This window comes from Rhipicephalus sanguineus, chromosome 6 (genome assembly GCF_013339695.2).
Source record: "Rhipicephalus sanguineus isolate Rsan-2018 chromosome 6, BIME_Rsan_1.4, whole genome shotgun sequence".
NCBI classification, from domain to species: domain Eukaryota; kingdom Metazoa; phylum Arthropoda; class Arachnida; order Ixodida; family Ixodidae; genus Rhipicephalus; species Rhipicephalus sanguineus.
The window spans coordinates 155,367,071-155,381,524 of record NC_051181.1 but is presented as its reverse complement, the minus strand read 5'-3'; the positions used below and the strand labels follow the sequence as shown (position 1 = coordinate 155,381,524).

Sequence of the window (14,454 nt, the reverse complement as noted above, 5' to 3'; positions counted from 1 at the left end):
ATTATCTTTGCAAATTCACTATCCATTTTCAACACTGAATCGCGCACTTTTCGTCCCTCTTACGCAAAGGTTCCATAAGCGGAAGCATGCTGCTGGATATCGATAGCCTAATGGGCGTCGAAGCATTGAGTGCCGATGACGTTGATGAATGCTTTCAACGTTGGTGCTTGAAAATCAATCGCCACATGCAACTCCATCGCCCTCGTTGGCACTTATATAGAAGTGTGCCCACACAGCCCACTCATTCTTCGTGTTCTCGGCGAAATCTAAGGAAAGTGAAAAGGAAGTGGTGTATTCTCGCAACAGCTAGATGAATTACAATATGACGCTCAACGCAACTGACACCTTAACTAACGCTCGCCTAAGTGCAGAGGTGCCAGTTGATGTTGAAGTCATGCACGTAACCATTTTGCCCTAGTTCTTCTCATCCACACCGGAGCCATGGAAATGATGGAAGAAGCGGGAATGAGTGATGAGGTTGGCTCCGTATCTGTCATATCGCCGGAATATGACATCGCTCCATATCTGTCATTGTGAAGCGTCAGAATATATTGCGCGTCCTATTCCACAGTGGTAGGTACTCAGTGTTTCTTTTGCTTCTGCGACGCTTGAGAAATTGGTGCCTCCTTTTTGACGCGTACCTAAATTATATTGAAGAGATGGTCGCGGTATTCAATCGATGATCGTGGTAATTCATGCTTGAGTTTCTAGCGACATAAACAGAAACGAAATTAACCCAAGGCATTTTTTTTCACTCGGGCGGATTTGTCTGCGTTTAATGAGACGAAATGTTTAACTTTAAATTTTGCGAATACCACCAAAACTTTTCTATCGTTAGGCCTCCTTGCCATTGGCGGCTAGCCTTCGCTAATAAAATGTACAGCGGCATGACTGGACGGACTTTTTTTTCTTACAAACAATTCCAGCTTAAGCTACTTTTGCGAATACAGGCTCCGTTTTCTTTAAATACTTAAATAAATTATGCTTATTTAAATTTCAGCCACGGTGGCTGCGTTTCTACGGAACTACGGTGCAGAAACTCCTGTGTGCCGTACATTGGATGCTCCTGATAGATGCAAGGTGTGTGACCGGGCTAGTTGGTATTCCATAGTGACGTGAACAGCGCGTGTAATACACAAGGACGAAGAACCGACGAGGGCTAGTCCTCGTCGGTTCTTCGTCCTTGTGTATTACACGCGCTGTTCACGTCCCTCCTGATAGATACCCAGGTGATCAAAAGTAATTCTTAGTGCTCTACTACGACATTCCTCTTGTTCTGCAGTGTGAAATCTCGAAGCCTGTAATCTCCAACTGTCAAGATTCCACCAAACAAACAAACAAACAAACAAACAAACAAACAAACAAACAAACAAACAAACAAACAAACAAACAAACAAACAAACAAACAAACAAAATATAGAGAAGTTGCACGCGCTACCCGCTGAGACGATACAACCTTTTAATCTCATTCAGCACCACTTTCTTTGTCAAAGCCTACTGCGTTACTCGATGTCACGATATCGCGCAAATTTTTATCATGCTAGAGCTACCATCTTAGAGAAAGAGAGCACGAAGATTATATTTAATTGTTGGAAAAGTTTATTAACCAAAGCAAGAAAGTTGTGCTAGAAAGCAGAGTAAGGAAAGTGAGTGAGTTCGAAGGAGATGCGACGAAGCCATCTATATTGAGCAACATTGAGGAAACGCCCAAGTCCCACTGCGCTGCTAAATTATTTCTGTTTTTCCATGGCGATATTGCATGACTGGCACGAAGCTGTACCAATTTACAGGACACCGGCAGGGAATGTCAACGTATGCACAAGAGATCTCCGCTTATCCATGCTATGCGCGCTGCGATGGCGCACACTGCCAAAACATGGTGCGTATTTTCATCTTGAGGATCTGTTCTGGTTATCCCAGTTTGAAATGCACAACGCGAGAAAATTTACTGATGGTGCTGTTAGGACGAGACTTAGGAAGCTATCCTGCGTTATTACTGATGATTCTTTAGATTTTTACTACCAGCCGACAGCTTTATAAGGGACTCCCCATCTGTTCATTTTAAAAGCAGCCCAAGCACGTTGAGATTATGAGCAGTAATACTTGCTGCTTTCGTAGTGCAGATAAAATAGCAGATCTCTTGCAAGGCCTCGAACTACACATCGTTTCACATTAGGTTCCGTATACGCCATTTACAAAGACACTGCTTATGTTGCATAAAATTAAAGTGGTACGTATGTTTTCTTTTTTGTTGATATAACATCAGGAGATGCTGGCGCACAAATAAGGCGCCATGTACTCCTTAGCCCTTGGATGGGTCTAGCATACAACACACAGGGTCCGAGAATCACATACAAAACAGTGTTGTAGTATACTAACACCAGAACATAAAAAATACGCGGCACAGTATAAATAACATCAAGATTCTACGATACCGCCTCAAAAAACAAATAATGATGTCCCCTCACGGTTCTTTTGCTAAGTCAATCTGATGAGATCATGTGCGCTTATGCCTCTACAATGCTGTGCACTCCCGAATCAGCTCTTTCCTGACTACGTAACCTAAACCATGCTTGCAGGCAAAACCAAACCAGGGGCCATTTGCGAATTGGTTCAAACATACATAGGCAAAAAATAAATGCAATAAAAAGAAGAAAAAAAAAAACATACCTCGAAGCAAAAATGGTACGCAGGGAACGTACAACCGCGTTCACAAGGTTACCCTTTGCCATTTAGCATTCGAGTCACGGCAGGCACAGGTGCTTAAGTGCGCGCTACCGCTCCTGGGTGACAGCACGATAGTCAGTCTCTGTCTTACGCACTAAGCACAGTGATTTGGCTTTCCAGGGGAGCGCAGACGGAGCGTGACGCGCATCGCCAAGCTTCTTCTCTCATGCTTACTTGACTGTCATGGAAGAGTGAAAGCCGGTCGTATCAGGCGCTCTGCGAAACCTTGTTGCTTCGGTGACTACGTTTTCAGGTGGCGATGTTCCTTCTTGAAAGAACGCGGAGCACGGAAGCAAGCTTGTCGCTTAGTTTCAGTGTTTAAAATCAGGAAGAACGATTGGTTAAAACAACTACGGCGATAGTGTAAATTTAAATTGACGTTGTGACATGCACATACCCCGATCATAATATCTCCTCTTTTTTTCCCTTCTCCTTTCCTGCCCTCCTCCTCCTAGGGCCTTTCTGTCCTCAATCCCTTCCCTTATACAGAGTAGCATGTAGGCGCCTTTAAGTACGCCTGCAGAATTCTCTGTTTTTCATTAAATAGCTTTCTCTCTCTCTAAATTGACCTCCATATCTTCTCATCGAAACGCTCATTACGGAATGAAAATGAATAGAAGAAGGCACAACTATACATATATTGCCCACAAATTATCTGTCGTTTGCGAGCAGAGCGAGGTTTGCGTTCGTTTACAAGCATACCTTAATGTTTACATTGACGCAACACGAAGTGGTCATTGGCTACGTGGAGGGGTTTCTTCATGTATTCGAAAATCACAGCAGTAGCGCGTTAGACAGTGTCCCACGCACGTAATTGCCTCCGTCTCCTGTCCGTCGAATGCGCAGTGTCACGTCGAATTATTACTTCCGAATACTTTAGAGCCAATTTGAAATTCAGAGCCAGCCCATGCCCTGAGCTGAAATCACGTACTTGATTAGAGACGTATAACAGTGCTAGTACGTGCTTCCCCTCCGATTTTTCTTTATCTCGCATGCTGGCGAACGAGAGATACCGTGGCTCACACGAAACAAGACACGACTTTTATTGTGAACAATTGAGCGCAAAAGTAACGCGCGCAAGCAACGCACGTACGTTTCCCCGTGTGCTACGCGCAAATGCGCTGAAATCTCACGCCACCCCTTCTGCGCTGCAGCCGGCTTAAAACAGAACAACGCAGCCAGGAACGTAGCCGCGAAAGAACACATTTTCGGGGAGAACAGACGCGCGGATGGAGAGGTTGCTTTCAGTGCCGTCCAACGCTTGTATGTTTTGCTCGTTTTGGCGTCATTTCAACACTCCGCGCCTTTGTGTGGCTACAAGAGCGATAAAAAAAAAGAGTTGAATCGGCAAAAAAAAGCAATAAAAAACATCTACCAGGTCATCATTTTCAAAGTTTTCTTATTTCTTGCTTGTCCAGGCACGTACTATATTTTCCGACGACGTCTGTCGCGATACTCCTTTTGTTTTACATTTTGCCTTCCTCTTATGTCTGTGTAATCGTCTACGTGGTGAAGGCGTTCAGAAAGTACAGCACAGGACTGAGATTATAGCTGTGAATGGACCCCAGAAAATGCTGAGTGCAGACAGGGCAGGGTGTGAATTTGGACGGGGCACGTGGCAATCTGAGAGGAAACGGCACGAGGAACAACTACACGATGAGGCGAAGAAGAGGCATGCACGTGTTCTCTTTTAAATTCGTGAGGCGCACTGCGCGAATAGGACACGTCGTTCTTTCTTTCTCTCTCCATCTTTTGGGGGTTCCTGATAGCGTGTCTCAGATTACTGTCACCGCACGTAAAGAATGCTACAGACCGAGCTGTTTTTATTTTAGTCACGGTCACCCCGAGAGTCTAGCAAAACTAAAGCTCAGCAATATGAACTTCGAATAGAGCAATCCAGCTCTAATGACTCCTTTTTTTACGCTGTCTGTACCAATTTTGATTCACCTCAAAAAGAGATTTAATAGCTACCCTGATTCATACTTTATATAATTCAGTACTGATGGGCACACAGAAGGGGCGTTTTTAACTCTGAAGTCGAAATATATTTTCTAAAAGTAACACGGAAAGCTAAGGACGCATATATAGGTGAAATATTCTTTTGGGGTACCATTGACGTTAGTGTAAGGTCTCCAGAAATGTAGCTGGGTTTCAAAAGCTAAAAAATAAAGAGTAAAGTTTTTAAAATAGCTTTTATATAGATATTTATATTGCACTGCCCAAGTGCAATAACTGCTCGCGAGTCCCAGTATGTATCGTTGCTACAAAAGAAGCAAATATTGTCCTCTTTTTGTAGCCCGACCTTCCGGGTTCTTTATCGAATATCTCAGTACGACTGCGGCCTCGTACCTGTATTTACGTTCTTGGTTCCCATCGAAATAGCACAAGCCCAATTAGCAGCCCCCAAGAATGATTCACGCTATATGACAACTTCCCAGGACGAAATTGCTGCCTGTATTTTCTTTAGCCTCCATTTTTTTCCCCTCGCATTACCTCTTTGTACGTCCCCACAAGACAAGGCATTGAATAATGTGTGCGTAGAAACATAGCTGTTCCTGCTGTGACAGGTGAAATATTGTCTGGTTTTCAGTTCTGAATGTAACTGATGCCTTTATCTTGTTAGCTGACTAGTTATCACTTTTGGGTGTCGTGATTTGTGGAAGTGTAGTGGTTACCATTACCAAGCGCATGGTTACCATTATAAATATTCGTCCGCACAATAAAAATTCAGTTGGAGGTTCGCGCTTGTGTCCGTCGAATTCATCTCGTCATTTGTTAAAGAGGCCCTGCAACACTTTTTCAGCATGGTCAGAAACGCTGCCGATCGGTAGTCGAGGCTCTCGAGAACACGCGAGTCAAAAAAAACTACACCATCTCCCGCTAAAGGGAACCATGAGGCGATGCAAAGCCGGAGCACTTGCACGATCGCGTTCCGTTGGCGTTCGTTGGGCATGCTACCGACCCTCGCGTCGTGGAACGCGAAGAGGGACGCTACGCGCGTCGTATCTTCCATCTAGCCTGGCCGTTAATTCTCACAGGGCGAGCGGGGAACGCGGTCGACAGGCGGGCGAGAGGGGGCAGCGTAGAAGAGGAGAGAGATGGGGAGGGGACGCGCATGCGCTCGAGCTCATCGCGGCGTTGCGCAGGAGAGAATTTCGGCATGTCTAGCCGGCGTTTCAGAGGAAGAGTGGAAAGGGGGAGAGGGAAAGTGGAGAGGGGAAGGGGAGAGGGAAAGTGGAGAGGGAAAGTGGAGAGGGGGATGGGAGAGGGATAGTGGAGAGGGGAAGGGGAGAGGGTGAGTTGTGAGGAGGTGTGTGGAGAGGGTATGCGCATGCGCAGTAAGGGTGGTCACGCCGCACACCACCACCACCACCACCACCACCACCACCGGATTGAGCTCGGCCTTAAGATACTTCGCATCTAATTATAGCACAGCGTGCGGCCAGGAATTTATAATAAATTTTCAGTCAGCTAAAAAGCGCTTCCTCTTTTCTCGACAGAAATGATGCTTACGGCGTCACTGCCACTGGTCACGCCATTGGCTGATTTGAACATTGCGGCCTCGGTAGTTACTTCGGCCGCCGCGAAAGGCCGTCACTTGCCCGCGCAGGTGACATACCTTCCTCCCCCGTGCCACTCCTCCCTGCTTAGCTTCCAGCACTTTTGTCAGGGCGAGAGAAGAGAGAAAGCTATTACAGTGTCCGACAAATCTTTGTAACTCCGCTCGTACTGGACGGATTCCAAAATTCTTGCGGTGGTCGATTCGTGAGGAAATAAGCTTTATTAGTGAAGCCATTCTATGGCTACTTGGAAAAGTGTTGCAGGGCCCCTTTAAAGAATTGCTTTCGCTACGAAGAAATCCTGTTGCAAGACAGCTCGTCATTTCCGCTAAGGAATCCGTGAGCTAACAAGCAGTTTAGGCGTCACTTTGATCACAAACGCTTTCTTCCCGAAAGAAGATAACATAGACTTCAAGTATAGTCAGGTCGCGGTTCCTTTTACGACTGTCCACGAAATGCCAACTGCACCTTCGAGTTCTTTTTTTTTAAATCTGTATATAGAGTGCCTACCACTTCGGTCAGATTACAGACCTGTTGCTTGCTTAACACTTTGGCCAATGAGCTTGCTGCCGAGGGGAATCTCAAAAGATGGAAGGGTCAGCCAGTTTTTCGGCTTCATTCTTTACCTCAAGGTCCGGTAAATAGAGCTTTCTTTCGAGCCGCAATCTTACGGTGCCAGAAAACGTGCTAGCAAGGTATGTTGCTCCATAAGACTAGGGTGAAATTGCCCCCAGTATTGTTCTGTTATTGCCTCTGTTGCGGGAAAGTGTTGAGAAGAGAGGTAGTCACGAACACGAGGAAAGGTAGTGCAATAACACAACCTGACGACTTGTTCCCAGACAAACTTACTCTGCATGAAGTGCCTGGTGAGTTCGAAATTGAATGCGTTTGCCTCGTATATCTTCCCAACTCGTATATTATGCTGATTATTCGCTCATATGCTGATTATGCTGATTGCCCAACTTGTATAGTATGCTGGGCAGGTTGTCCCTATATAGAGCAGCTATGTGTCACAAAAATTCCCTTACAAAAATCGGTTAAGACAGTCTATAGACTGTCTAAGACCATTTCTAGACAGTATATAGACGGTCTGAATACATTTTAGTCAGGGTCGGACAAGCCCCACTAGGCACCTCTGTTCGACTAAAACTGAACGAGTGTCCGTGAGCAGAAACGTATGTGCCATAGAAATTAGGCAAACCCTATATACTACTCATCACTGGTCCACTAAAGTGTGAGGAAACGAAGAATGCCGCAAAAATACTGATGCTGTTCAAGGAAAGAAGCGTTAATTTCAAGGGCTCGTTTTCCTTGTTATACACAATAATAATGAGAACTAACAGACAATAATGCCAAGGAAAGTATATGGGATGTTTTTAGTAGTAAATGTAAGGTAAATGTGAAGAAAGAAAAGTGGACGAAAAGATAGCTTGCCGCGGGCAGGGACCGAACCTGCGACCTTCGAATAACGCGTCCGACGCTCTACCAACTGAGCTACCGCGGCGGCCATCCCCCCGTTCACTTTATAGGGTATATATGTACATTTAAACGTGGGAGCGTCAGTCAGCGCCGCCAGTAGCCATGACGGCGAGTGTGGAACACTCTTTTTTTCTGCCTGTTGGCGTCACGTAGCACGTGAACTTATTACGAGCTGGCATCTGACCAATAATCCCTCGCATACTACCTGAAAGCATCAAGTCTGCCAGAACGAGGCCCTCGCTATGAATGAAGGAAAGAAGCGTTAATTTCAAGGGCTCGTTTTCTTTGTTATACACAATATTAATGAGAACTAACAGACGTTCACGTGCTACGTGACGCCAACAGGCAGAAAAAAAGAGTGTTCCACACTCGCCGTCATGGCTACTGGCAGGGGAATGGCCGCCGCGGTAGCTCAGTTGGTAGAGCATCGGACCCTTTATTCGAAGGTCGCAGGTTCGGTCCCTGCTCGCGGCAAGCTATCTTTTCGTCCACTTTTCTTTCTTCACATTTACCTTACATTTACTACTAAAAACATCCCATATACTTTCCTTGGCATTATTGTCTGTTAGTTCTCATTAATATTAATGCTGTTCAAATGGCTCCTCAAGATCGTGCACGAAACGCCAAGCGCGTGCGGCAAGCCATACAGGTCGACGCATGTCCCGGTGAAAAGGCGCATGCTGCTCAGATGGTAAAATTCAAAGGAGCATACGCTACATTAAAAAGGAACTTTCTGTAGCTTTCTGTACCTTTCATGAAAATTATGTGCCTTTCTGTATCCTTCATCAAAATTCGGTGTCACGCACGTGCCGTGTGCTACACAGCCTCGCAGGTCATTCACCTTCAATTGTGGAATGACCCCGTGATAAACCCACTGATAAGCACCGGGGCCGGCCCTTTCAGCGTCGGTGGTCAACCATCTAGACAGGGTGTAAGGACGGGGACCTTCAGTCAGCGATCCATTACGAGCCATCTCGTCTGTTCGTGCCGTCGTTGACATGACTGTGCTAGGTCCTCGCTTTGCATTTTGCCACTGGGATACGAAGGCGTATAAGCGTTTCCGTGGCAGCTCCAATAGCTCGAGCTGCGGCTATTTTTTCTCTGTACCGCATGTTTTGTGTATTACACGCAAGATATAAACATCAAAAAGCAAAAAGTACGCAGTATCTTCTGGTACAAACGTTAGTGTACAAATAATCACATGCGCATAGCACACGCTTTTTATAAGCTTCGCGCAAAGACGCACAACTAACAACTAAAAGAGATTCCGTACGTGCAGAAAAAACAAAACCTGTACGCCGTCGCTCTAAATCGAGCGCGCCGATGCGCCAAACCTTGAAACTACGAATTGAACTTGTTATGGACATGCCCTGGCCTGAACGAACACGACGGCGCTACCTGAAAACGGTGGGCGTTCATCAAACGCGACCATCGGACTATGACTCGTGGTTCTATGGGACCAACCATAGAGTACTGTCCATATATATCGCGGAAACCGGCCCACATTCATATATTTAATTGTGTAGGTCGTTGGGCAAGCTTTCGTGTTAAAAAACAAAAAAAAAAACAAAAAAACAAAAAACTTTCCCCGCATAAACAAGAATGCGTACATTTTCCGTCATACCTGTTTTGCAAAAGCTTAAAAGACGCATCGATTCGACCATATCAACAATATTTTTATGAATACTTTGTAGTATATATACTCCGCCAGGTATACAGAATGTTTCATCGTTATTCCAGAGGCCGATATTTGCCTGTAAGCTATAGCTTTCGTTCTTTCGAAGCATCATAACTGCGCCCTCATTTTTTTGTGTATCTTCTCAAAATACCTCAGGCTATCAGCGCCAGGCGTCAGTTTTCCGTATGTCGTTAAAAAAGCGAGTCGGTTTATGCGGGGGAGTATTTCCGGATCGCAGTTGCATTCACGCATTTTCCTTCAGGCAATTTTTGGGGGACAGGTTTATTTCTTCGCTCGAAATCATGAACATGAAGCTTCTCCTCTCCCGTTATTTGTTTCTATCGCACCATTTTGGCACAACTCGAGGCTACGACGTCCGTAGGCGTGCATCACCAAGCAGAGTGTCGACGACGTGACTTTCGCCGAACCGCATGCGAATATCTTCGTCGCGAAGAGAATTTTTTTTCTGTTCAATTGTATCGCCTATCTTTACTCCGCGGTTAGCGCAAAGATACATAAAACAAGAACTGCGTCTTACGAAAAGGGGTATTCTGTTTCCCGACCTTTCAGGCGAGTAGGAGAAAATAAAGTGGAACTATGGAAACAAATACTAAAGCACGTCGACAGCGCAGTACGTGTTGGGCATTTCAACACTGTAGATTGGTTTTCGGGACATTTTCCATACAAAATTCTTAGCCGACGGCTTTTAAGTGGTGGTTGTCGTACTGTTCAGTTAGCGCTATCTCCAGCAAGATCCGGACACTTTTTTCGATGTAATTTCGCCTCCTTTCGCATTGTACTTCGGACTTGACTCTAGTACTGTGCATGCATGCTAAAACATGCATGCTAAAATGCCTCTTCACGTGCGCGTGCTAGTACAAAATACAAACTTCTATCTATCTCGTATCTCAGGTTCCTTTCCTTTTTCTTCGGTGCAAGGTGGTCATCAACGCTGAGAAAGGTTAAACCCCGTGCTTTTTCCCCTTATCTCTCTCCTTCTCTATCTCTCTTTCAAGAAAGAAATAATTGAGCAGACTAGCGGGCAGAGAGCAAGAAACGTAGAATAAAAGAACGAGACGCCTTTGTCCGGCACGAAGTGGTCCCGACACCAGAACGCTGTCGCCGTTGTAGAAAGCTGACAGCACAGCAAGGGGCGGCTAAAGGAACTTCCGTAGCTTACTACAGGCTTTGGCTGACATAGCAACGTCTATTGTGTCCAGGAGAACCGGAGTGCTTCATTCTAATTGAAGCAGACCGGAAAAAGGTTTCTTGATTTCCTGTCTCAATGGACACCTTGGGACGCAGGTGTCTGGCTTTGTAGATGCGCGTATAAATAACAGCGAGTAAAATGAGCAGAACGGAAGAACTGAGGACGCTGAAGTAAAAAAAACACAGGTGTCACCCGGCACAGCAGATAATTTATTTCTGACTTGATATTTCATTTATTCATTTTTCGTGCTTATTTTGTAATTTTTATCTAATGATCATGCACAGAGGGTCCCGGTACGGTTTTCTGACCTTGGGACCCTCTTCTGTATATCCTTAACCCTGTAACCATAATATGCAAAATAAAGATTTGATTTGATTTGATTTGATTTGAACACCGGAACAGGTGTCGACATTGCCTAAGAAGCTCAGCGTTATAAGATTCGGGGCTTGAAGGAGGAGCAGGGGGTGGCAACTGCTTTAAGCGGCTCATTATTTGTTGGCGTATTGTGTTTTGTTCATGACAGCGTGTCAAGTGCGTGTAAGGCTTGCAAAGAGTGTCAAAAATACCACATGTGAACACGCTCACGCGTCATCCACGTTTGCCATCATGCTCATGATTTTTTCCCCTGCATCCTGCATTGCGTTTTCTTAAATTCCTAGTTATTACTGTTCACTTCACTCGTTAAGTCATAAGTCGTCTATCTATCTTTGTCCTTTTGTTTACAGGTTATACCGCAAGAACCATGACGCTTAGCCAATCAGCCCAGTTTCAAGCGTTGTTGATTAATATCCGGGTTAATGCCAGTAAGGCAACCAAGTGCACCCCGTTTAAGTTTAGGGGCACCGGGTTTAAATTGAGATTTGGGACATTGAAAGTTTAAAGCTGAATGTGTTGAATAGTGATGGTGATCTCACAGACATAAATGTAAAATGTGTCCAAAGAAAGACTGCTTAGAACGACTCAGAGCTGAGAAAATTAGCAAAATTAAGGTTAATGAAAAGCAGGCACACATCTACAAAATAATATGCGGTATTAGAGAAAAAGTCTACAAAGAGCAGCGTTCGAGTTGCCTTTCTTGTTTTTACTTTTGTCTATATGTGATCGTATTCCTAGCTTACATTATCATCAGACATGGCGTTAAATAATAATTGTTTGCTATGTAATAACTATTTACTTGTTAATTAATAGATGATAGCTTTAATAAAATACAAATAAAGCAAGCTCACGGCTGAACGAACTCAATCTATCGCAGTATTGTAACGTGCGCGAGAGTTTCACGCCAGATGCCATCACGAAACTTTGCTAATTTCTGTTACATGGACATTATTTGCCTGAAAATATTGCCCAAAAGATATGTAGAAGCTAAGAAAATGCTACCATTTGCAAAAAAAAAACTTCTTTTCAAGAATGTGTGTGTGTGTGTGTGTGTGTGTGTGTGTGTGTGTGTGTGTGTGTGTGTGTGTGTGTGTGTGTGTGTGTGTGTGTGTGTGTGCGCGTGCGTGCGTGTGTGTGTGTGTGTGCGCGTGCGTGTGTGTGTGTGTGTGTGTGTGTGTGTGTGTGTGTGTGTGTGTGCGTGTGCGTGTGCGTGTGCGTGTGCGTGTCTTGCAATGTATTTACAGGCAGACCTCCTTAGGAGAACTATTTATTGGACAACGCGAATGTGCCGGTTTCTCTTAACGAACGCTTTACGCCTGCGTAATGAAAAAGCGCGCGTTCTTTATGGTAAATTCCCTTTCCTTGCAATCCACAAACAATGTTAAAAGCGGATAACGTTTTCTGACAGCGCCACGGAAACATCCACTGATGTCGTACAAAGGAATGGCGCAGAACAGACGAAACATTAAACCGAAACTTGCAACCAAGCCATCTTTTAAATTAAACCTCTCACGGTATTTATATTATTACACACGTAAAGCTCTGACGACTTCACTCCTCGTTTCTGTGTTTACGAAGAAGCAGCAATGAAAAATAAGATGGGTTTATTTGAGAGTCCGATCTAAAAGGAAAGGGTGGCTTTTAAGGAACTGCAGAATTATTAAGGAAGGGGACGTGAAGCGCGAAAACCGCGAAACACAGTTTTGTTTCTCGTCCCAATAACAATATATAGTCGGACACAACTTTAAAAGTCCGCGACATTTCCTCCTCAAAGGCGGATGCACACAAGGCTGCACCAATGGGCGCGCATTTCAGACTCAGATCATGAGCCAGGCGGTCGGTGACCCTGTCTTCGGAGCACATTGCCGAGCGCATGAGTTGGGCTATTTCTTTAGCCGTGGATGCGATTGGCTGCCGTGCTTCGGTTGTCTGGGCGGGGCCTCTCCGGCCTTATTAAGCTGTGTCCGGCTGTAGTACTTATGTTCTTCGCAACCATTTTAACTTTCAGGATTCTAGGAATGTGGAGCATTTTCAAACAAACCTTAAATTATCCAGAGATGCTATAAAAATGACAAACTTTGGCATACTGAGTCCTCCTGCTTCAATATGATGTCGTAATAAATTAGTCTCTCCGGTTCATGCCGGAGAGCCTAATAAAAGTCTGTTCCGGTACTTAACAATAGAGGAAATGGAGCCTTACGAATATGGTCCAACTTTAATTGAAGATGGCGCAGCATGCCATGGAGAGGTAAGTGATAGGTGTAAACCTAAGGGACAAGAAGAGAGCAGAGTGGGTCAGGGAACAAACGGGTGTTAAGGACATCTCAGTCGAAATCAAGGAGAACAAATGGGCAGGGAATGCAGCGCGTAGACAAGATAACCACTGGTCAATAAGAGTAACAGACTGTACTCAAAGAAAAGGCAAGCGCGCGAGGGGGAGACAAAGTTAGGTGGGCAGATGGGATTAAGAAGTTTGCGGACATAGCGTGGCAGCAGCAAGCGGAAGACCGGATTGATTGGCGGAGCATGGGAGATGTCTTTGCGCTGCAGTGGGAGTAGTCAGGCCGATGATGATGATGAAATTAGTCTTCTCGTTATAATGCAATCGTAAATTTGGCGTTACATCAATATTCTTATTGTTTGCAAAAACGCAACTTACAATTTGTATCCGTTTAAGGCACATAGAGATTTCATTTTATCAATTTCCTTGTACAGACAAAACACTCAACCCAAGGCCCAAGGTTTAAAATGAACTGAAGCTAACTGAGACAGGTAAATATCGCAAGCCACCTTCTAACTTTTTCTCATTTTTTCGGGTAATGTCATTCTGCATAACAATGAGAATGAATGCAAGAAAAAAGCAACACAATGGAAACTAGACCGAGAACGGCGCAGATAAATACAACAGCCAATGAGAAAAAAAAACGAGAAAAACGCACAAATAGGCAAAGAAAGATGAAGTTAATCGTGTAGCGACAGAAACAATATAACCCACTAAGTGCATCTGTCTATAAGGCTTAGTAGATGGAGTGGCCGAAGTGGGAAAGTCATTCGTTCCATCTCGTTGCCGTCATAATGGCGGAACGCCCCACTTCAGCAACACGGCACGCATCCATGGCTGAGCCGAGTGAAAAAGACAAAAAGAAGAAGACCAAGAAGGCCAGACCAGCGATGAGGAGAGGGCGCTGTGAGAAAAAGAACAAGCGGATATCGCAGACATTGACTGTCACGGACATGTAGACAGAAGCGCTATAGCAAGAGTAGCGATCTACAAAGCAGCGTTCTTGCTGCCGTTCCGCTGCACTGAACAGATGTTCCCCAAGGAATGTACTTCCTGCACACCGCTAGATTAGCAACGGGTATCACGACAACGTCTTGTATGTTGGCTGCAGTCGTTGGCCTGGATTATATACATGCCGAGTTAG

The 14,454-nt window shown here is 44.9% G+C and overlaps 2 non-coding genes across 2 annotated transcripts; one reads left to right on the top strand and one right to left on the bottom strand.

Annotated features, from left to right (window-relative positions):
- Nucleotides 1-7,718: 7,718 nt before the first annotated feature.
- Nucleotides 7,719-7,791, bottom strand: Trnat-cgu (transfer RNA threonine (anticodon CGU)). The gene has a single exon. It is a non-coding gene; the product is annotated as a tRNA-Thr (tRNA).
- A 376-nt stretch (nucleotides 7,792-8,167) lies between these two features.
- Nucleotides 8,168-8,240, top strand: Trnak-cuu (transfer RNA lysine (anticodon CUU)). Its single transcript has one exon. It is a non-coding gene; the product is annotated as a tRNA-Lys (tRNA).
- The last annotated feature ends 6,214 nt before the right edge of the window (nucleotides 8,241-14,454 follow it).